This window comes from Urtica dioica, chromosome 1, assembly GCF_054948205.1.
Source record: "Urtica dioica subsp. dioica isolate 48M chromosome 1, U.dioica_male_clone48M_v1_H2, whole genome shotgun sequence".
NCBI lineage: Eukaryota > Viridiplantae > Streptophyta > Magnoliopsida > Rosales > Urticaceae > Urtica > Urtica dioica.
In genome coordinates this window covers 50,581,242-50,604,104 of record NC_142756.1, presented here as the reverse complement: position 1 = coordinate 50,604,104, position 22,863 = coordinate 50,581,242, and the positions used below count along the sequence as shown (strand labels likewise).

The following is a 22,863-nucleotide window of genomic DNA, read 5'->3' as shown; positions in this document are numbered from 1 at the left end:
ATCAGAGCAAGTTATGTGAGTACCATAAAGATCACGGGCATCTGACATCCGAATGCTACCAACTCAAGCGTCAGATTGAGGCCCTCATCCAGGATGGGAAGTTGAAAGAGTACGTCCTCCGTACAATCGGGACTACCGCAGGAGGCGGAGAGTGCCCGCGGCATGAGAAGAAGGGTCAGGCAACGGTCACTGTCACCGACCGCACGACGGATGACGATCCGGAAAGCTCGCGAATGCACATCGTGGGCTCGATCATGGGAGGCCCCGTGCTCGGGGATTCCAGCACGCAAAGGAAGAAGTACGCGAGGGATGTCTCTCAAGGGAAGATCGCTCACCAAATCAACCACACCTATGAGGTTCTGCCCCGTCCCCCTTCGAGACTATGTTCTTCACCAACCAGGAAGCGGTGCGTGTCCTGCACCCGCACAACGACGCGATTGTCGTCTCGGCACCGGTCACCAATAACCTCGTCCGGAGAATTCTCATAGACAACGGCAGCTCGGCCGACATTATCTTCAAATTAGCTTTGGACAGGATGAAGGTGGCCGGGCTAAGGCCGAACCCGATCTCGACCCCACTCTTCGGCTTCTCCGGGGAGAGGGTGATGACGGAAGGTACCATCGACCTTCCGGTAACTTTCGGGACACCCGGGGGAATCGAGGTCACTCACATCGTGTCGTTCCTAATGGTGGATCAACCGTCTGCCTACAACATAATCGTTGATCGCCCCACTCTGAACAGATTAAAGGCCATAACCTCCACTTATCACCTGATGATGAAATTTCCGACCGTAAAGGGAATCGCCGTAATGATGGGAGACCAATCGATGGCTAGGATGTGCTACATACAAGGGGTGGACAGAAATGGGAAAATGAGACATGATTAGCACCATCTACCGCATCGAGGACAAGAATGGTGAAGTCAGGACGGTGGCATCGAGCTCGAGAATTAAGGTGGGCTCGCGATCACGCTCGAGTCGACAACAAATAAAGATCGCCGCCGATTTTCTTCCGCATTTCTGTTATTTTCAAATTTTTTCAAGACAATCTTATTTGAGGCCGATAGGCCGTGGGATGTAATTTCATTTACTTTTACGAAATACAAGACTTTGAATTACATTCCACTTTTCGTGTTTCATTTTCACATTTGTCAAAATTTCTAGGCTCCTCTACGAGTACCCAAGAAACTCGGGGGGATAACAGGGATACATCATCCACAACCCGTCCATGCGACGCTTTCGCACGACTCAAAAATCTATTAGACTCACGAGTCACTCACGCGCCTACAGGCGTTACATCCGCACTTTGGATGCGAGTCAAAACCCACGGGTACCATGCTCGCTGGGAACTACGCCTATTCTAATAGGTAGCGTACATACCAGGAAAGAGGCCCGCTCGCCGCCCAGCTCGTGCGCCAATAGGCAGCGAGTAACATATAGGTTTCAAAGGCTTGCGCCCGCCGGACGAAACTGGTCTAGCCACTGTCCACAAAAAACCTGGTCACGCAATGTGGCACTGAGTCCCCTCGAGGCCTAAGCCGTGTAAATCGATTATGCCGTCGTCGGTAAATCGAGAAAATAAGACACGCAACAACAAAATCGTGCAAATCGATTACCCTAGACATAGTGAATCGAGAAAATAAGACGCGTAATAAACCCAAAAAGGTTAAATAAGGACAACCAATGTTAAAAAAGAATCCAACAGGAAACATGCCGCCAAAGAAACTGAAGGCAAACCCGCGAGACGCGTTTTCCTTCGTCATCGCATCACGAACTCGGACCGTAACCGTCCGCCGAGCCTCCGCCGATGCGACCTCCGAATCTCCCTCTGAGTTCTCCTTCACCCGCACGGCGTTGTTCTTTTCGGTGATGACCTATATCTCCGCCGATAGCACGTCGCGCCTTCTCCCCACTGGGGTGCAAGAAACCTCGCTCGACGACAGTCGAGCGTGAGTGATTTGCAACTCCTTGTCCAAAACCACAAGCGCCACCTTCTCCCAAGATGCTCGCTCAACCAACCCGCAATGCAATCTCACCCTCCAACTCTGCGCTCAAGCGAGTCGCCTCCCCACAAGCCCGTTTTAACTGCAACAGGGTGCTCAACCGCGGCGTCTCCATGTCGGTCTGCACATTGCGTATCCAACGCAGAAAGAAAATCTAATCGCTCTGCTCTTGGTGTCCGAGCATCTGCAACGATAGGCGACATGAGTACGACTAGGATAAAGACTGTAGTCTCAAACGATAAATCACCGACCTTAAAAACAAAAACAGAAGCATAGAGAAATCTTGAGGGGCCAATGGTTAGGCCGGAGGTCCCAAAGAGAAACAACTCGAATCCTCAAGTCGACTTTCTAGTCCTCATGTTGACCTTGCGCATAACTCCTCGAGTCGAGTCCCAGTCCACAAGTCGACTGACTAGTCCTCGTGTCGACTTTGTGCATAACTCCTCGAGTTGAGTTCGCTCCTCGAGTTGAGTCCCAGTCCACGAGTCGACTGACTAGTCCTTGTGTCGACTTTACGCATAACTCCTCGAGTTGAGTTCTAATCCACGAGTCGACTGACTAGTCGTCTTGTTGACATTGCGCATAACTCCTCGAGTTGAGTTTGGTCCTCGAGTCGAGTCTCGATCCGCGAGTCGATTGACTAGACCTCGTGTCGACTTTGCGCGTAACCCCGCGAGTTGAGTTCGCTCCTCTAGTCGAGCCCTGACCCATGAGTCGACTGACTAGTCCTCGTGTGGACTTTGCGCTCGGTTCCTAAGTTGAGTTCGCTCCTTGAGTCGAGTCCCGACCCACGAGTCGACTGATAAGTCCTCGTGTTAACTCCCAAAAGGATTCCTCAGGTAGATGTTCGACTCCTCGAATCAAATCTCTAGTCCACGAGTAAATTGCAAGTACCTTGTCAGGTCTATGTGTTACCTTGCGAGCGTCCCAAAACCATCCTTAACCGCGCGCCAAAATTTGCTCCACGATGGTCCAGTGTGACATAAATATTATTCAATGGAGTCCTCAAATGCGACACGCATGTCAATCCGTCACCCTCGCAAGGGCACAAGGCTCAACCCAAGAGACTCAACCCAAAAACGCGATCAGCGCACTAAGGTGCCACAATCATTGGGAAATCAAGCCCTCACAAAGCTACATTCAGCCACACCTATAACATAGCACGCACACCCGGCGATGCCACACTCCCAGGGTAGCCGGTCGGAATCACAGTCCGATACGGCGAGTCAATTCCTAGCTGGAATAGCCGATCGTACCGACCACCGTGGGACATCAAAGACGTTCTCGAAGCGCACCAAAAGGCCTTTCTATGATGCACCCATGACCTTGAGAGTGGTCTTCTGAAGTCCACGCGTCAACGTCATTCTTGAATTTCCACTCGACCTACGCTCGAAACTAGGGGGGTAATGTTGTTGGCTCGTCGACGACCAACAGGGGCAAAGGAGTCAATACACATCACGGCTCGAAGAACCATGAGGAAGCGAGGTATTGCTGGCCAATCCGGACCAAAAGGGGCAGAACCATCACGGCGCCTCCCGGCCGGCCAATGCTCGTCCGACCTTCTCCCGGCCGGCCAGTCCCGTCCGGCCTTCTCTCGGCCGGCTAGTCCCGTACGGCCTTCTCCCGGCCAGCCAATCCCGTTCGGCCAATCCTGTCTAGCCGTCACCCATCCGGCCATCTCCCGTCCAGCCGGTGCCCGCCTGGCCATCTCCCTTCTGGCTAGTCTTGCTTGACCTTCTCCCAGTCGGCTAGTGCCCGTCCGGCCATTTCCCGTCCGGCCGGTGCCCGCCCGGCCATCTCCCGTCCGGCCGTCTCTCGTCCGGCCTGTCTCGCTTGGCCTTCTCCTGGCCGGCCAGTGCCCGTCCGGCCGGTTCCCGCCCGACCATCTCCCGACCGGCCAATAGCCGGCCCTAGGGCATGGCCAGCCACTGGCCAACCCTGGGGCATGGCCGGCCAACGGCCGACCCTGGGGTCTTCCCTTGGCCAAGGGGTTCCCCAAACACCCCTTGGTCGCCTATAAATACAGAGGTCCACCCTCTCCCAAAGGTAATCCGAAATCGAGTACTAAAACGCTGCTGAACTCGTACTTCACTCGTTTCTCTCAAGCTTCGGCCCTCTAAACACTAAACCCTCCATATTCCACCTCAATCATACTAATGTTGAGCGTCGGAAAGGTAAACAAAGGCACCCTCTATGTTTCTCCTTTGTAGTTCATCGTTTCCTTCTATTGCAGGATCGACGACGAACGAGGTTAACACCATCGACAGCTAAGGGACGACTTGGGATACCAAGTCCGACACGCTCGAGCCGAAGCGAGACCACTTGGTCTGGCCTTGGGTCTGACCGCTTTGGGCTCCTAAATAGTTGTTCAAAAACGAGTGACAACAATTACCGTTAACAAGCATAAATGGGTACTCACCACCCCGTGTGTCCTCCTCTGATGAATGATGATTTGACACAAGTGGACAAAGACACCTTAGTGGCCTGGCTTCGATCCGATGAGATTGCGAGATGCTATATCTTAGCATCAATGAACAATGTGTTGCAACAACAACATCGTGACATCGAGACTGCCACCGACATGCTCTACAATCTCCATGAGATGTTTGGAGGGCAAGGCGTCAAGTTAGGCAATAAGCAGTCCGACAGTTTATGAACACTCACATGAAGGCTGGGACTCCTTGCAGAGACCTTATGATACTGATTATTAGTTATCTGAATGAAATGGAAATCCTAAGATCTGAGATTGATAGGAAGAATATCATAGATATGATCTTAGAAACTCTCCCCGAGTCTCTTAATACCTTCAAGCTGAACTACTCCATGAGCAAGCTAGAGTACACTGTTACTGAGCTTATGAAGGAGCTTTACAATACTGAACACAAAGCCTCCACCTCTGGATCTAAGAAGAGACCTCACAAGGCCAAGGAAAAGAACTGTCCTACCTACCTCAAAGCAAAGGAACATAATATTGTACTAATTACCGAAGCATGCTTAGTAGCTGATAATGTATCAACGTGGATTCTTGACTCCGCTGCTACTAACCATATTTGTTGTTCCTTGACTGGTTTCAAGAAAACCAAAAGGTTAGAGGAAGGCGACTTCTGCTTCAAGTGGGGTGATGGGAGCTTGGTGTTTGCAAAGGTTGTGGGATCTATGATGCTGTCTTTCGAAGACCGCACTTTAAACTTGAATAATGTTTATTTTGTTCCTTCCTTTGGGAAGAACTTAATATCTGTTGCTCGTCTTCGTGAGCAAGATTATTGTTTAAAGTTCATTAAAAATGGAATTCGTATTTCGTTTCCTGATAATTCTTTTGTCACTGATGCATGTATGAAAAATGCTCTTTTCTACATCTATCCCACGCAACCTTAGCTTCTAGACACTGAAATAGATAATGATCTAGTTAGGGAGCCAAAGATGATTAAACTTTCTGATTCCTCGGATCTCACAAACTCAACATATCTCTAGCACTTAAGACTTGGTCATATTAGTCTAGACAAGATTTAGAGACTTGTGAGGGACGGTTCTCTCCAACCCTCTGCAATAGTTCACTACCTACTTGTGTATCTTGCATAGAAGGAAAAATGACTAAGTGACCTTTCTTCGTTAAGGGTCGAAGAGCCATTGAGTTGCTAGAACTAGTACATTCTTATGTATGTGATCCACTCAGTCAACAGGCGCATGGAGGATACAAATACTTCGTTACCTTCACTGTTGATTAATCAAGATATGGTTTTGTCTATTTTCTCAAACACAAATCCGAGACCTTTAACGTATTTAAGGTCTTTCGGGCTTTAGTGGAAAACCAAACTGGCAAACAGATCAAAACCCTTCGACTTGATCGAGGAGGTGAGTATATGTCTGGAGAGTTCGATGACATTCTTAAAGAAGAAGGTATCGCTTCTCAGCTTACCGCACCTGGCACAACTCAACAAAACGGAGTGTCAGAGAGAAGAAATCAAACTCTTATGGAGATGATTAGATCATTGATGAGTTACTCATCACTCCCTCTTTCCTTTTGGGGATATGCCCTCGAAACAACCACATATATTTTGAGCCAAGTTTCGTCTGAAAAGGATCCTGGTACCCCTTATGAACGATGGATTGACTGTAAAGTAAACCTAGGCCGCATCAAAATTTGGGGTTGCAATGTACACGAGCTGAGGCAAAAGACTAACAAGTTGGCTAGTAAGTCAGAATTGTGTCTATTCGTTGGATATCTAAAAAAAACCAAAGTTTTCACATTCTATAGTCCCGAGGATGACAAAACTTTCGTTAGCATGAATGCTCATTTCCTTGAGGAGGACTTTATGAAAGATGTAAAACCTAGAAGCAAAATTGTGCTAGAAGAAAAGTTGGGCGAGGAAAGCTTCTACCTCATATGTAAGAACTGTTCTTACCCCAACTGAAACACATCCTAACTCATCATAACCTCGTCAAGTAGTACTTCGACGTAGTGGGAGAGCTTCTCAAAAGCCTGACAGGTACATGTCTTATGGAGACACTCTCGTAGCCGTCTCTGACATGGATGATCCTGTTTCCTATAGCCAAGCGATGGCTTGTTCTGAATCCAACCTTTGGCTTGACGCCATGAAAGTTGAAATGCACTCGATGTATGTCAACAAAGTCTGGAAACTTGTAGACCTTCCTGAAGGGATTAAACCCGTAGGGTGTAAGTGGATATACAAGAAGAAAAGAGGTCCGGATAGGAACGTCGAAACGTTCAAGAAACGACTAGTGGCTAAGGGTTATACCAAAAAAGAAGGGATTGACTATGAAGAAACCTTCTCACCAGTCGCGATGCTTAAATCCATCCGCATACTTCTATCCATAGCTGCAGCTCTCGACTATGAGATCTGGCAAATGGATCTTGAATGGAAATCTTGACGAGCGCATTTATATGGCTCAACCAGATGGTTTCGTGGAAGAAGGTCAAGAGACCAAGGTTTATGAGTTGCTTAATTCCATTTATGGATTAACGCAAGCATCTAGACCATGGAATATTAGATTCGATGAAACTGCGAAGAGCTTCGGTTTTGAGCTGTCAATAGATGAGCCGTGTGTTTACAAGTTAATACACGAAGGAAAAGTTGTGTTTCTGGTTAAGGTCTGGCTAGCAAAGCAATTCGATATGAATGATCTAGGAGAAGCCGCGTACATTCTGGGGATCCAAATCTTTCGAGTTCGGAAAAACCGGACTCTGTCTCTCTCTCTCAAGCATCTTATATTGATAAGGTGATAGATCGCTTCTCGATGCAAGACTCCAAGATGGGCCAAACACCCTTTAGGAATGGAGTCTCACTCTATAAGGACCAGTCTCCCAAGACTGCACAAGAGATTGAGGACATGAGAAAAATTCCTTACGCCTTAGTCGTTGGAAGTCTCATGTATGCTATGCTTTGCACTAGACCTGATATATGCTTCGTAGTTGGCATAGTTAGCCGTTTTCAATCCAACCCTGGACCGGAGCACTGGATTGTTGTTAAGCATGTTCTTAAGTATCTTCGAAGAACTAGGAAGTTGATTCTAACATACTCAGGTACTGACCGGACTATGACGGGATATACCGACTCCGATTTTCAGGCGGATAAGGATTCCAGGAAATCCACTTCGGGATCTGTGTTCATCCTTATTGGTGGAGCTGTTGTGTGGAGGAGTATTAAGCAATCTTGCATTACTGACTCCACAATAGAAGCAGAATATGTGGCTGCTTGTGAAACATCCAAGGAGGCTGTATGGCTTAGAAAATTCCTTAAGTATTTGGAAGTCGTTCCAAACGTCGATGAGCCCATGACCCTTTTGTTGGAATCGATCTAGGGTTTAAGAAAATAATTAACGCTTCGGTAAGCGGCAGAATTTTAAAAAATTTCTTTTACAAGTAAAAACGGTTTTTACTAACCTAGACAAGTGCAAGTACATGTAATTAAAAACTAATATGAGCTAGAAGTTTACTAACCTTTCTTGAAGCTTGAACTTTGAAGAAGCTTTTGGAAAGTTTGCAACGCTCGTCTTCCCTCGCAGCACGTCTCTCTTTCTTTCCTCGGCACCTCGAGCAACCACGAAAGTTTCTATCACTAAATCACTCGAAAAGAAGGAATCAGTGAGTGGGCACTTTTAAACACTACGACTTAAGAACGAGTCTCGAAGTCGCAGAGCTAAACACTAGGTCGAGTGAGGACCTAGGTGTTGTCAATGGTGCCCACAAGAAGAGTAGTAGTGTCTATTTATGTACATTTGATGTCAAATAGTCTTACGAAGACTCTTGCTTGTAATTGCCTATTCATTCATTAATAAAGTTGAAACGTTCATTCATTCTTTCTTTGTTTGAAGCTTTATGATAAAACCTTAGTCTTTTAGTCCATAAACAAACTTAACAACTTACGAAGAGACAAATGTAGATTTGCATGAACAAACTCTTCGTAGTTTGCTTAAAACGATATATTCGCAATCTTAGGGTCAAAGGACTATTGACCTCAGTATGATTGTTAGAAGAATCTATGATGTCTGGTTATGAGGCATTGAGAGTTGGGGACTCTATAGTTCTTCTAGGTATCTTCCGAAGGTACTGAATTGACCAGTGCACTTCTAGAGACAATATAAGAACAAACCATTTAACCTCTTATGTCTCGAAGTCACTATGTATGAATTGCATCATGCTTACCTTAATCCTGAAATGAGACATGCCATTTCACACCTTAGTATTCTCATTTGAGAAAGTCAAAGTTCGGACTCACTATGTGATTCCGAACAAGGCCTATTGGTGAAGTACTAAGTTGTGAGTCTGTCATGAGTAACTTTGTGAAGTTCTCATAGATATGGAATTCATGTACAAGATTGCTGAAATGCAATGTATGTCACCTCATGCTTTGTTCCTTGGAGTGTGAATAAATGAACTGGCCAGTGTCCAAATTGAGTCCTGACTCTTTTGGATGAAACAATGTGACTTGTTAGCTCCTCGTCAATACATTGTTTCTAACTTATTCACAAGCGACAAAGGAGTTGAGGAAATAACAGCTAGAAGGGTAAAATGGTAATTTAGTAAATCCCAACTAGCTGATGACATTCATGAAGGGTAAACATAGATAATATTCAGTGGATCCGCTCATCGTAATTAAGTCGAATTCTTGAGTAGAAAATAAATTCATTTGAACCGAGAGATTTTCAGTGTCAGCTCTTTAGTGGAGTCAGTTGGCATTAAGCTAAACTTGGAAAAGGTTTGTGAACTTTTGAGTCCAAGTGTTTAGCTAAAGCTTTGTTCATTTGGGTCCATGAGGTCACTGTCACGAATCACATCGATAGGAATAGTTAAACTGGAAGCTAAGTCAAAACAAGAACGAAAATAGTCAAAAGGGTATTTTTGTCTTTTGAGACAAAGGATGAAATGAATGTCAATAAATTTTTTGACAAGTTCATTTGATGACTTAATGTCACTCGGCCATGACTTGATCATTGGGCCTTGTAAATTAATTTCATTTCATAAGAATTTTATTGAAAATTCTTAATGGACTTTTCTTATGTTGTCATGAACAAGTGAAGAAAATTCTAGAAGCCTTTCTAGAAGGTCATAGGCGCCCAACATACCCAAGAGATAGAGAGAATATTTTGTGCATAAATGTATGAAGATACTTGCCAAAATAAAAAGAGGAAACAAATTTCCTCTAAAGGAAATAAGAGGTAGGCGCCCAAGTTGAGAAAGAAGCAAGGCAAGGAACAAAAAAGGAAACAAATCCAAGGCTTAATGAAGCCTACCTTGGCCGAGTATCACATAGAGGAAAAGAGGAAATTGGCTCATGAATATGTGATATTCTATAGAAGAGGAAACTACCTTATTGAAGGTAAGACCTCTCCTATAAATAGGAGCCTCATTCTTCTCATTTTTCTCATTCCACATAAGTTAGAGATTGAGAGCTTCTCTCTCTAGAACTTGTGGTTGCCGCCCCTCTTCTCTCTCTCTCTAAGTTTATTTTCGATTTTTCTTGTCTTGGCACCTAGGTCCTCACTCGACCTAGTGTTTAGCTCTGCGACTTCGAGACTCGTTCTTAAGTCGTAGTGTTTAAAAGTGCCCACTCACTGATTCCTTCTTTTCGAGTGATTTAGTGATAGAAACTTTCGTGGTTGCTCGAGGTGCCGAGGAAAGAAAGAGAGACGTGCTGCGAGGGGAGACGAGCGTTGCAAACTTTCCACAAGCTTCTTCAAAGTTCAAGCTTCAAGAAAGGTTAGTAAACTTCTAGCTCATATTGGTTTCTAATTACATGTACTTGCACTTGTCTAGGTTAGTAAAAAACTGTTTTACTTGTAAAAGAAAATTTTTAAAATTCCGCCGCTTACCGAAGCGTTAATTATTTTCTCAAACCCTAGATCGATTCCAACAAATGGTATCAGAGCTATGGTCAAAGATTAGCATGTACATGTTTTTAAAATTATGAGCTTGAAAATCGTTTTCGAAAGTTTACTAATTTTGTGACAAGTTAGAATTGTTATCTTAGATTTTTTTTAATTTAATGCTCTTGTCTTTAAATTAAAAAGCATGTTGATTTTCTATGAGTTTGGGATGTTTTTAAAACACATTAGAATCAGTTCTAAAAGTTTTTAATTTTTTATATTGAAAAACGTGTTTTAAAGGTTTGAGATATTTCGAGTAAAATTTTGTGACTAGTTATATTGTCTTGCTAGTTTCGTTTATTTACTTGAATCGTTTTATGCATGTTGTTATTTCTTTTATTCTATGTTATTACCCTGCTAAGAAAACACAAATAAAAGCTTTAAAGAACATCTTAAAACGTTCCGTTACACTTGATTCTTTTTCGCACCTAAAAAGGACCAAAGTTTTAATTTATTTCTTTTTCTTCGAGGTGGAGTAAACCCGCATTAAAAGTGGCATAACTCTCTGGTCAGAAATCTAAATTTAATGATTCTTGAATCAAATTAAAGCTCTGTTTGTCCTCTGTCCAATGCCACCGGTTTCGGCTGAAAAGGACATCGGAGCCACCAGCTATGGCGATTTTACTCCGAGGTGCGCGGCTGTCTGAAACTCCAGTTTTTTAGAAATCCGGATTTTCAAACCCGACTACCATGAGTTATAGAACTCTAATGAGAAAATTTTCTTGAGAAAAAATGTTTTTCATATGATTATAAACATGATGTGTAAGATTAAAATGTTTTGATTTTTGAAAGTTTAATTGAAATTGAATTTTTACAAAACTAGTTTGAATTTTGAAAAACCGTTTTCACTTTCAAACTTGAAAATATTTTGTCATCCAAATCAAATAAATTTTCAAAATGTTTTCAAAACTATATCTATATCACATATGTTCAAAATCTATATGCTCTTGGAAATTTGAGTGGGAGGTCTCCTTGTAGACAAGCCGAAAAATAAAAAGATGTGTAATCTCAAACTTTCAAGTGTTCGAGTGAGTTGAAATTCACACTTCCCTCACGCACTTTCCCGAAATAGAAAATAGGAAAAGATCGAGTATGTACCTTGTGCCTTTATGCACTAATACTGCTATGAACATGTCGATCTAGGATTCTCTTCTAGTTGTCCGCTCTGTCGCTCTCTAACTAGGAAATTTGTTTCCGAACTTATAAGAGTCGATGAACCAACTCCAAAAACTAAGTGGGAGGGTTATATTCGTTGTTTGTAACCCACGATCCCCAACACTAATGAAAAGTGCAAGTGTCGCCGGACTAAGAGTCACCCTCGTGGCCCTCTCTTAAATGAGAGTACTCAAGGGCGCTTTGCTCTGATCATTGCTCAATGAGCTACGTCCGAGAGTGAGACGATGATGGCAAGGCCTCCCCTCGGTGGATTGTTTTTCAAAGTCGATCTCTTGGACTAAGTGGTTGGTTACACACTTAGACTCAATCCCTAGTAATCCTCCCTCGAGGCCCTGCGAAAGGATGTGAGTGATCAAACCAATTTACAAGGTGGCTAGTCAATGTTGATGTATTGACATCTTGGCTAAGCATTAATGATGTGTCATTTACTTATAAATGGAGATTTTTTGCGGCCTTCCCTCGAAGGAGTAAATTATCGTTTGGTTTATAACACCTTTGGATTTTATAAAGTCTTAAACAAACTTAAATCCTAAACCAAAGACTAATCATAAACTTGTTTCAACTTTTATATATGTCTCTCAACTCTCTCTCTTTCATTCTTTCCTCGAACAAACTCGAAAACGAAAACTACATAGACTCGAAACGTAACATCGACATAATACCTACCGTTAACAAGCACAAATGGGTACTCACCACCCCATGTCCTCCTCTGACGAATAATGATTCAACTCAAGAGGACAATGACGCCTTAGCGGCATGGCTTCGATCCGATGAGATTGTGAGGGGCTATATCTTGGCATCTATGAACAATATGCTGAAAGAGCAACATCGTGACTTCGAGACTGCCGCTGACATGCTCTACAATCTCCTTGAGATGTTTGGAGGGCAAAGGCGTCAAACAAGGCTACAAGCAGTCCGACAGTTTATGAACTGTCATATGCAGGCTAGGACTCCTATTGGAGACTTTATGATATTGATCATTAGTCATCTGAGTAAAATGGAAATCCTAGGATCTAAGATTGATGGGAAGAATATCATAGATATGATCTTAGATACTCTCCCCGCATCTCTTGATACCTCCATGATGAACTACTCCATAAACAAGCTAGAGTACACTGTTACCAAGCTTATGGAGGAACTTCACACTGCTGTAGGTTTCACTAAGAGAAAGAGGAATCAAGGAGAGGCACATGCTACTGAGCAAAAAGCCTCCGCCTCTAGAACTGTGAAGAGACCTTACAAGGCCGATAAAAAGAACTGTCCTGCCAATCTCAAAGCAAAGGAACATAGTATTGTACTAGTTACCGAAGCATGCTTAGTAGCTGATAATGTATCAACGTGGATTCTTGACTCCGCTGCTACTAACCATATTTGTTGTTCCTTGAATGGTTTCAAGAAAACCAAAAGCTTAGAGGAAGGCGAGTTCTGTTTCAAATGGGGTGATGGGAGCCTGGTGTCTTTTGAAGACCACACTTTAAACTTGAATCATGTTTATTTTGTTCCTACCTTTGGGAAGAACTTAATATCTGTTGCTCGTCTTCGTGAGCAAGATTATTGTTTAAAGTTCATTAAGAATGGAATTCGTATTTCGTTTCCTGATAATTCTTTTGTCACTGATGCATGTATGAAGAATGCTCTTTTCTACATCTATCCCACTCAATCTTCTCTTTTAGACACCGAAATAGATAATGATCTTATTAGGGAGCCAAAGAGGATCAAACTTTCTGAATCCTCCGATCTAACAAAATCAACACACCTATGGCACTTAAGACTTGGTCATATCAGTCTAGAAAGGATTAAGAGACTTGTGAGGGATGGTCCACTCCAAGCCTCTGCAATAGGTTCACTACCTACTTGTGAATCCTGCATAGAAGGAAAAATGACTAAGCGACCTTTCTCTGATAAAGGTCGAAGAGCCACTGAGTTGCTGGAACTAATACATTCTAATGTATGTGGTCTGCTCAATCAACAGGCACGTGGAGGATACGAATACTTCGTTACCTTCACTGATGATTACTCAAGATATGGGTTTGTCTATTTGCTTAAACACAAATCCGAGACCTTTAACGTATTTAAGGTCTTTAGGGCTTTAGTGGAAAAGCAAACTGGCAAAGTGATCAAAACCCTTCGATCTGATCGAGGTGGTGAGTATATGTCTGGAGAGTTCGATGACTTTCTTAAAGAAGAAGGTATCGCTTCTCAGCTTACCGCACCTGGCACACCTCAACAAAACGGAGTGTCAGAGAGAAGAAACCGAACTCTTATGGAGATGGTTAGATCGATGATGAGTTACTCATCACTCCCGCTTTCCTTTTGGGGATATGCCCTCGAAACAGCCGCTTACATTCTGAACCAAGTTCCGTCTAAAACGGTTCCTGGTACTCCTTATGAAAGATGGACTGGCCGTAAAGTAAGTTTGGGCCACATCCGAATTTGGGGTTTCCCTGCACATGTGCTAAGGCAAAAGAATAGCAAGTTGGCTAGTAGGTCAGAATTGTGCCTGTTTGTGGGATATCCAAAGGAAACTAAAGGTTTCATTTTCTATAGTCCCGAGGACGATAAGACTTTCGTTAGCACGAATGCTCGTTTCCTCGAGGAGGACTTTATGAAGGATGCGAAACCTAGAAGCAAAATTGTGCTTGAAGAAAAGTTGGGTGAGGAAGCTTCTACCTCATCTGTAAGAACTGTTCTTACCCCAACTGAAACACAACCTAACTCATCAGAATCTCGTCAAATAGTACTTCGACGTAGTGGGAGGGCTACTCAAAAGCCTGACAGGTACATGTCTTATGGAGACTCTCTTGTAGCCGTCTCCGACATGGATGACCCTGTTTCCTATAGCCAAGCGATGGCTTGTTCTGAATCAAACCTTTGGCTTGACGCCATGAAAGTTGAAATGCACTCGATGTATGTCAACAATGTCTGGAAACTTGTAGACCTTCCTGAAGGGATTAAACCCGTAGGGTGTAAGTGGATATACAAGGAGAAAAGGGGTCCTGATGGGAACGTTGAGACGTTCAAAGCACGACTTGTGGCGAAGGGTTATACCCAACAAGAAGGGATTGACTATGAAGAAACCTTCTCGCCAGTCGCGATGCTTAAATCCATCCGCATACTCCTATCCATAGCTGCAGCTCTCGACTATGAGATCTGGCAAATGGATGTAAAGACAGCCTTTCTGAATGGCAATCTTGACGAGCGCATTTACATGGCTCAACCAGACGGTTTCGTGGATAAAGGTCAAGAGACCAAGGTTTGTGAGTTGCTTAAATCCATTGATGGACTAAAGCAAACATCTAGGTCATGGAATATTAGATTCGATGAAACTGTAAAGAGCTTCGGCTTTGAACAGTCAATAGATGAGCCTTGTGTTTACAAGTTAATACACGAAGGCAAAGTTGTCTTTCTGGTACTATGTGTCGATGATATACTACTCATTGGTAATGACGTGGGTAAGTTATCTGAGGTTAAGGTCTGGCTAGCAAAGCAATTCGATATGAAGGATCTAGGAGAAGCCGCATACATTCTGGGAATCCAAATCTTTCGAGATAGGAAAAACCGGACCCTGTCGCTCTCTCAAGCATCTTATATTGATAAGGTGATGGATCACTTCTCGATGCAAGACTGCAAGAGGGGTCAAACACCCTTTAGGCATGGAGTTTCACTCTCTAAGGACCAGTCTCCCAAGACTGCACAAGAGATTGAAGACATGAGGAAGATTCCTTACGCCTCTGCCGTAGGAAGCCTCATGTATGCTATGCTTTGCACTGGACCTGACATCTGTTTCGCCGTTGGCGTAGTTAGTCGTTTCCAATCCAACCTTGGACCCGAGCACTGGATTGCTGTTAAGCATGTTCTTAAGTATCTTCGAAGAACTAGGAACTTGATGCTTACATACTCAGGTACTGACCTGACTATAACGGGATATACCGACTCCGATTTTCAAGCGGATAAGGATTCCAGGAAATCCACTTCGGGATCTGTGTTCATCCTTAATGGTGGAGCTGTTGTGTGGAGAAGTATTAAGCAATCTTGCATTGCTGACTCCACAATGGAAGCAGAATATGTGGCTGCTTGTGAAGCATCCAAGGAGGCTGTATGGCTTAGAAAGTTCCTTAAGTATTTGGAAGTTGTTCCAAACGTCGACGAGCCCATGACCGTTTATTGTAATAAAAGTGGGGCTGTCACTAACTCAAAGGAACCTAGAAGCCATAAGCGCTCTAAGCATATTGAGAGGAAATACCATTTGATTCGAGAGATCGCGCAGCGCGGAGACGTGGACGTGAAGTAGATCTCTGGCAGATCCATTCACCAAGGCCCTAGCGAACATGGTCTTCGACCAACTTCAAGAGGGATTAGGCATGTAGGACTACTCACATCTTCTTTGAGTCAAGTGGGAGTTTGTTGTCAATGGTGCCCACAAGAAGAGTAGTAGTGTCTATTTATGTACATTTGATGTCAAATAGTCTTACGAAGACTCTTGCTTGTAATTGCCTATTCATTCATTAATAAAGTTGAAACGTTCATTCATTCTTTCTTTGTTTGAAGCTTTATGATAAAACCTTAGTCTTTTAGTCCATAAACAAACTTAACAACTTACGAAGAGACAAATGTAGATTTGCATGAACAAACTCTTCGTAGTTTGCTTAAAACGATATATTCGCAATCTTAGGGTCAAAGGACTATTGACCTCAGTATGATTGTTAGAAGAATCTATGATGTCTGGTTATGAGGCATTGAGAGTTGGGGACTCTATAGTTCTTCTAGGTATCTTCCGAAGGTACTGAATTGACCAGTGCACTTCTAGAGACAATATAAGAACAAACCATTTAACCTCTTATGTCTCGAAGTCACTATGTATGAATTGCATCATGCTTACCTTAATCCTGAAATGAGACATGCCATTTCACACCTTAGTATTCTCATTTGAGAAAGTCAAAGTTCGGACTCACTATGTGATTCCGAACAAGGCCTATTGGTGAAGTACTAAGTTGTGAGTCTGTCATGAGTAACTTTGTGAAGTTCTCATAGATATGGAATTCATGTACAAGATTGCTGAAATGCAATGTATGTCACCTCATGCTTTGTTCCTTGGAGTGTGAATAAATGAACTGGCCAGTGTCCAAATTGAGTCCTGACTCTTTTGGATGAAACAATGTGACTTGTTAGCTCCTCGTCAATACATTGTTTCTAACTTATTCACAAGCGACAAAGGAGTTGAGGAAATAACAGCTAGAAGGGTAAAATGGTAATTTAGTAAATCCCAACTAGCTGATGACATTCATGAAGGGTAAACATAGATAATATTCAGTGGATCCGCTCATCGTAATTAAGTCGAATTCTTGAGTAGAAAATAAATTCATTTGAACCGAGAGATTTTCAGTGTCAGCTCTTTAGTGGAGTCAGTTGGCATTAAGCTAAACTTGGAAAAGGTTTGTGAACTTTTGAGTCCAAGTGTTTAGCTAAAGCTTTGTTCATTTGGGTCCATGAGGTCACTGTCACGAATCACATCGATAGGAATAGTTAAACTGGAAGCTAAGTCAAAACAAGAACGAAAATAGTCAAAAGGGTATTTTTGTCTTTTGAGACAAAGGATGAAATGAATGTCAATAAATTTTTTGACAAGTTCATTTGATGACTTAATGTCACTCGGCCATGACTTGATCATTGGGCCTTGTAAATTAATTTCATTTCATAAGAATTTTATTGAAAATTCTTAATGGGCTTTTCTTATGTTGTCATGAACAAGTGAAGAAAATTCTAGAAGCCTTTCTAGAAGGTCATAGGCGCCCAACATACCCAAGAGATAGAGAGAATATTTTGTGCATAAATGTATGAAGATACTTGCCAAAATAAAAAGAGGAAACAAATTTCCTCTAAAGGAAATAAGAGGTAGGCGCCCAAGTTGAGAAAGAAGCAAGGCAAGGAACAAAAAAGGAAACAAATCCAAGGCTTAATGAAGCCTACCTTGGCCGAGTATCACATAGAGGAAAAGAGGAAATTGGCTCATGAATATGTGATATTCTATAGAAGAGGAAACTACCTTATTGAAGGTAAGACCTCTCCTATAAATAGGAGCCTCATTCTTCTCATTTTTCTCATTCCACATAAGTTAGAGATTGAGAGCTTCTCTCTCTAGAACTTGTGGTTGCCGCCCCTCTTCTCTCTCTCTCTAAGTTTATTTTCGATTTTTCTTGTCTTGGCACCTAGGTCCTCACTCGACCTAGTGTTTAGCTCTGCGACTTCGAGACTCGTTCTTAAGTCGTAGTGTTTAAAAGTGCCCACTCACTGATTCCTTCTTTTCGAGTGATTTAGTGATAGAAACTTTCGTGGTTGCTCGAGGTGCCGAGGAAAGAAAGAGAGACGTGCTGTGAGGGGAGACGAGCGTTGCAAACTTTCCACAAGCTTCTTCAAAGTTCAAGCTTCAAGAAAGGTTAGTAAACTTCTAGCTCATATTGGTTTCTAATTACATGTACTTGCACTTGTCTAGGTTAGTAAAAAACTGTTTTACTTGTAAAAGAAAATTTTTAAAATTCCGCCGCTTACCGAAGCGTTAATTATTTTCTCAAACCCTAGATCGATTCCAACACTAGGTGCCAAGACAAGAAAAAATCAAAAATAAACTAGAGAGAGAGAGGATTTTCGGCCACAAGTTCTAGAGAGAGAGTCTCTCAAATCTCTTAAACTTGGATGAATGAAATGTGAGGAAATGAGGCTCCTATTTATAGGAGAGGTCTCACCTTCAATAAGGTAGTTCCCTCTTCTATAGAATATCACATATTCATGAGCTAATTTCCCTATTTCCTACTTGAGACACACGGCCAAAACAAGTCTTCTAGAAGCCTTGATTTGTTTCCTATTTTGTTCAAGGCTTGCCTTTTCTCTCAACATGGCCGATTCCTTATGCATCCCATATGCAAAATTTGTTTCCTCTTTTTCTTTTGGCAAGTATCTAAATACATTTATGCACAAAATAAACTCTCTTTCCTTGGGTATTATGGGCGCCTATTCTCATCTAGAAGGAGCTTCTAGAAGGTTCTTCATTTGTTCATGACAACATGAGAAAAGCCCATTAAGAATTTTCAATAAAATTCTCATGAAATGAAATTAATTCACAAGGCCCAATAATCAAGTTATGGCCGAGTCCGAGTGACATTAAGTCATCAAATGAACTTGTCAAAAAATTTATTGACATTCATTTCATCATATGTCTCAAAAGACAAAAATACCCTTTTGACTATTTTCGTTCTTGTTTTGACTTAGCTTCCAGTTTAACTATTAGTATCGATGTGATTCGTGACAGTGACCTCATGGACCCAAATGAACAAAGCTTGAGCTAAACACTTGGACTCAAAAGTTCACAAACCTTTTCCAAGTTTAGCTTAATGCCAACTGACTCCACTAAAGAGCTGACACTGAAAATCTCTCGGTTCAAATGAATTTGTTTTCTACTCAAGAATTCGACCTAATTATGATGAGCGGATCCACTGAATATTATCTATGTTTACCCTTCATAAATGTCATCAGCTAGTCGGGATTTACTAAATTACCATTTTACCCTTCTAGCTGTTATTTCCTCAACTCCTTTGTCGCTTGTTAATAAGTTAGAAACAATGTATTGACGAGGAGCTAACAAGTCACATTGTTTCATCCAAAAAAAGTCAGGACTCAATTTGGACACTGGCCAGTTCATTTATTCACACACCAAGGAACAAAGCATGAGGTGACATACATTGCATTTCAGCAATCTTGTACATGAATTCCGTATCTATGAGAACTTCACAAAGTTACTCATGACAGACTCACAACTTAGTACTTCACCAATAGGCCTTGTTCGGAATCCCATAGTGAGTCCGAACTTTGACTTTCTCAAATGAGAATACTAAGGTGTGAAATGGCATGTCTCATTTCAGGATTAAGGTAAGCATGATGCAATTCATACATAGTGACTTCGAGACATAAGAGGTTAAATGGTTTGTTCTTATATTGTCTCTAGAAGTGCACTGGTCAATTCAGTACCTTCGGAAGATACCTAGAAGAACTATAGAGTCCCCAACTCTCAATGCCTCATAACCAGACATCATAGATTCTTCTAACAATCATACTGAGGTCAATAGTCCTTTGACCATAAGATTGCGAATATATCGTTTTAAGCAAACTACGAAGAGTTTGTTCATGCAAATCTACATTTGTCTCTTCGTAAGTTATTAAGTTTGTTTATGGATTAAAAGACTAAGGTTTTATCATAAAGCTTCAAACAAAGAAAGAATGAATGAACGTTTCAACTTTATTAATGAATAGATAGGCAATTACAAGCAAGAGTCTTCATGAGACTTTATTACATCAAATGTACAAAATAAAGACTACAACTCTTCTTGTGGGCACCATGGACAACACCTTTATTGTGATAACAGTGGGGCTGTCGCTAACTCAAAGGAACCTCAAAGCCATAAGTGCTCTAAACCTATTGAGAGGAAATACAAATAGGTTCGAGAGATCGTGCAGCGCGGAGATGTGGTGGTGAAGAAGATCTCAACGGTGGACAACCTGTTAGATCCATTCACCAAGGCCCTAGCGAACAAGATCTTCGACCAGCATCAGGAGGGATTAGGTATGAAGGACTACTCACATCTTCTTTGAGTCAAGTAGGAGTTTGTTGATAATGGTGCCCACAAGAAGAGTAGTAGTGTCTATCAATGTACATTTGATGTAATATAATCTCACGAAGACTCTTGCTTGTAAATGCTAAATCATTAATAAAAGTTGAAACGTTCATTCATTCTTCCTTGTCAGTTTGAAGCTTTATGATAATCTATAGTCTTTACTCCTTAAATAAACCTAACAACATATGATGATACAAATGTAGATTTGCATGAAAAAAACTCTTCATGGTTTGATCTAAACAATATATTGGCAATCTAAGGATCAAAAGACTATTGATCTTAGTACGATTGTTAGGAGAATATATGATGTCTGGTTATGGGGCATAGAGAGTTGGAGACTCTATAGTTCTTCTAGGTATCTTCTGAAGGTACTGAATTAACCAGTGCACTTCTAGAGACATTGTAAGAACAAACCATTTAACCTCTTCTGTCTCAGAGTCACTATGTATGAATTGCATCATGCTTACCTCAATCCTGAAATGAGACATGTCATTTCATAGCTTACGTATTCTCATTTGAAAAAGTCAGAGTTCGGATTCACTATATGATTCTAAACAAGACCTATTGGTTAAGTACTAAGTTATGAAGATGTCATGAGTAACTTTGTGAAGATCTCATAGATACGGAATTCATGTAAAAGATTGCTTAAATGCTACGAATATCACCTCATGCTTTGTTCCTTGGAATGTGAATAAATGAACTGGCTAGTGTCCAAATTGAGTCATGACTCTTTTGGATGAACCAATGTGACTTCTTAGCTCCTCGTCAATACATTGTTTCTAATTTATTCACAAGCGACAAAGGAGTTGAGGAAACAACAGTTAGAAGGGCAAAATGGTAATTTTATAAATTTCGACTAGCTGATGATATTCATGAAGGGTAAACATAGATAATATTCAGTGGATCCAATCATCACAATTAAGTTGAATTCTTGAGTAGAAAATAAATTCATTGAACCGAGAGATTCTCGGTGTCAACTCGTTAATGGAGTCAGTTGACATTAAGCTAAACTTGGAAAAGGTTTGTGAAGTTTTGAGTCCAAGTATGTTAGCTCAAGATTTGTTCATTTGGATCCATGAGGTCATTGTCACAAGTCATATCGAGTAGGATTAGTTAAACTAGAAGCTAAGTCAAAACAAGAACGAGACAAGTTTTACGAAAATTGTCTAAAGGGTATTTTTGTCTTTTTGGACATAGGATGAAATGAATGTCAATAAATTTTTTGACATTGTCATATGATGACAAATAAACCACTCGGACATAACAAGTTATTTGGGCCTTGAGGATTAATTTCATTTCATAGAATTTTATTTGAAAATTCTTGATTGGGCTTTTCTTATGTTGTCATGAACAAATGAAGAGACATCTTGAAGCATGTTCTAGTTGCCCTTAATTTCGTCTATACCAGGAGAGAAAAGAGAGTTATTCTGTGCATTAATGTATGAAGATACTTGCCAAAAGAAAAAGAGGAAACAAATCCATGTGGCATGAGGTAGTGTGTTACACGCCCAAATGAAGAAAAGGAAACAAGGGATTTGGTCATGAGTATGTGATATTCAATAGAGAAGAGGAAACTACCTTTAGAAGTTAATCCTTCTCCTATAAATAGAGCCCTCATTCCTCTCATTTCATCATCCCACATAAGTTAGAGATTGAGAGCTTCTCTCTCTAGACATTGTGGCCGCCAATCTCCCTCTCTCTCTCTCTCTCTCTCTCTCTCTCTAGTTCTCCTATAATCGCTTTTAAATAGTTTTAAATAATAACATGTGCTTGCTCTTTGTCTAGGTTAGTAAAATCGTTTTACTTGTTTGAAAGAAAATTTTTATTTTTCGCCGCTTGCTCGATGCGTTAAATCTTTTCTTATCCCTAGATCAATTCCAACATATATAAGTGTTCCAACAACTCTATTAGCATGATGCCATTTGGGAAGGAACCCAAAAATGAAACCGTGCAGACTTGAACGCAGGGCGAAGAATATCATACTAATGTGGAGTTATGGTAAGGTGGCAGCCTAACAAGGTAGAGAACGGGGACCCTATAACTGGTATGAAAGCTCTAGGTTGATTTGCGATTCAGAAAAACGATTGGAGGCAAAGAATGTAGATCACATGGAATCGAAAAATTCAATGGGACCGATTACGCGTTATGGAGGATGCAGATCGAGGATTACGTGTACGGTAGATAGCTTCATCTAAGCCAGAGAATATGGACGAGTTAGAATGGAAACTTCTCGACATATGGGTTCTAGGAGTCATTCAACTAACGTTGTTGAAGAACATTGCTCACAACGTGTCAAAGGAGAAGACCACCGCAGGCATGATGAAGGTCCTCTCCGACATGTACGAGAAACCTTCGACGAACAATAAGGTGTTTCTCATGAAGAAGCTATTTCACCTGAAGATGGATGAAGGCGCCAGAGTAGCAACGCACATGAACAAATTCAATACGATTTTTAATCAATTGTCATCGGTTGAAATCGAATTCGATGACGAAGTGCGAGCTCTAATATAGCTCGCGTCCCTACTGAATAGTTGGGATCCCATGAGGGTGGTAGTGAGCAATTCGGTTGGGACTGCCAAGATGAAGTTCAATAACGTGCGAGATCACATCCTTACCAAATAGGTGCAAATGATATATT

General features: G+C 41.8%; 1 pseudogene; it reads left to right on the top strand.

The window, feature by feature from the left end:
- The first annotated feature begins 1,708 nt into the window (after positions 1-1,708).
- On the top strand, positions 1,709-22,633 carry LOC149408051 (uncharacterized; annotated as a pseudogene).
- The last annotated feature ends 230 nt before the right edge of the window (positions 22,634-22,863 follow it).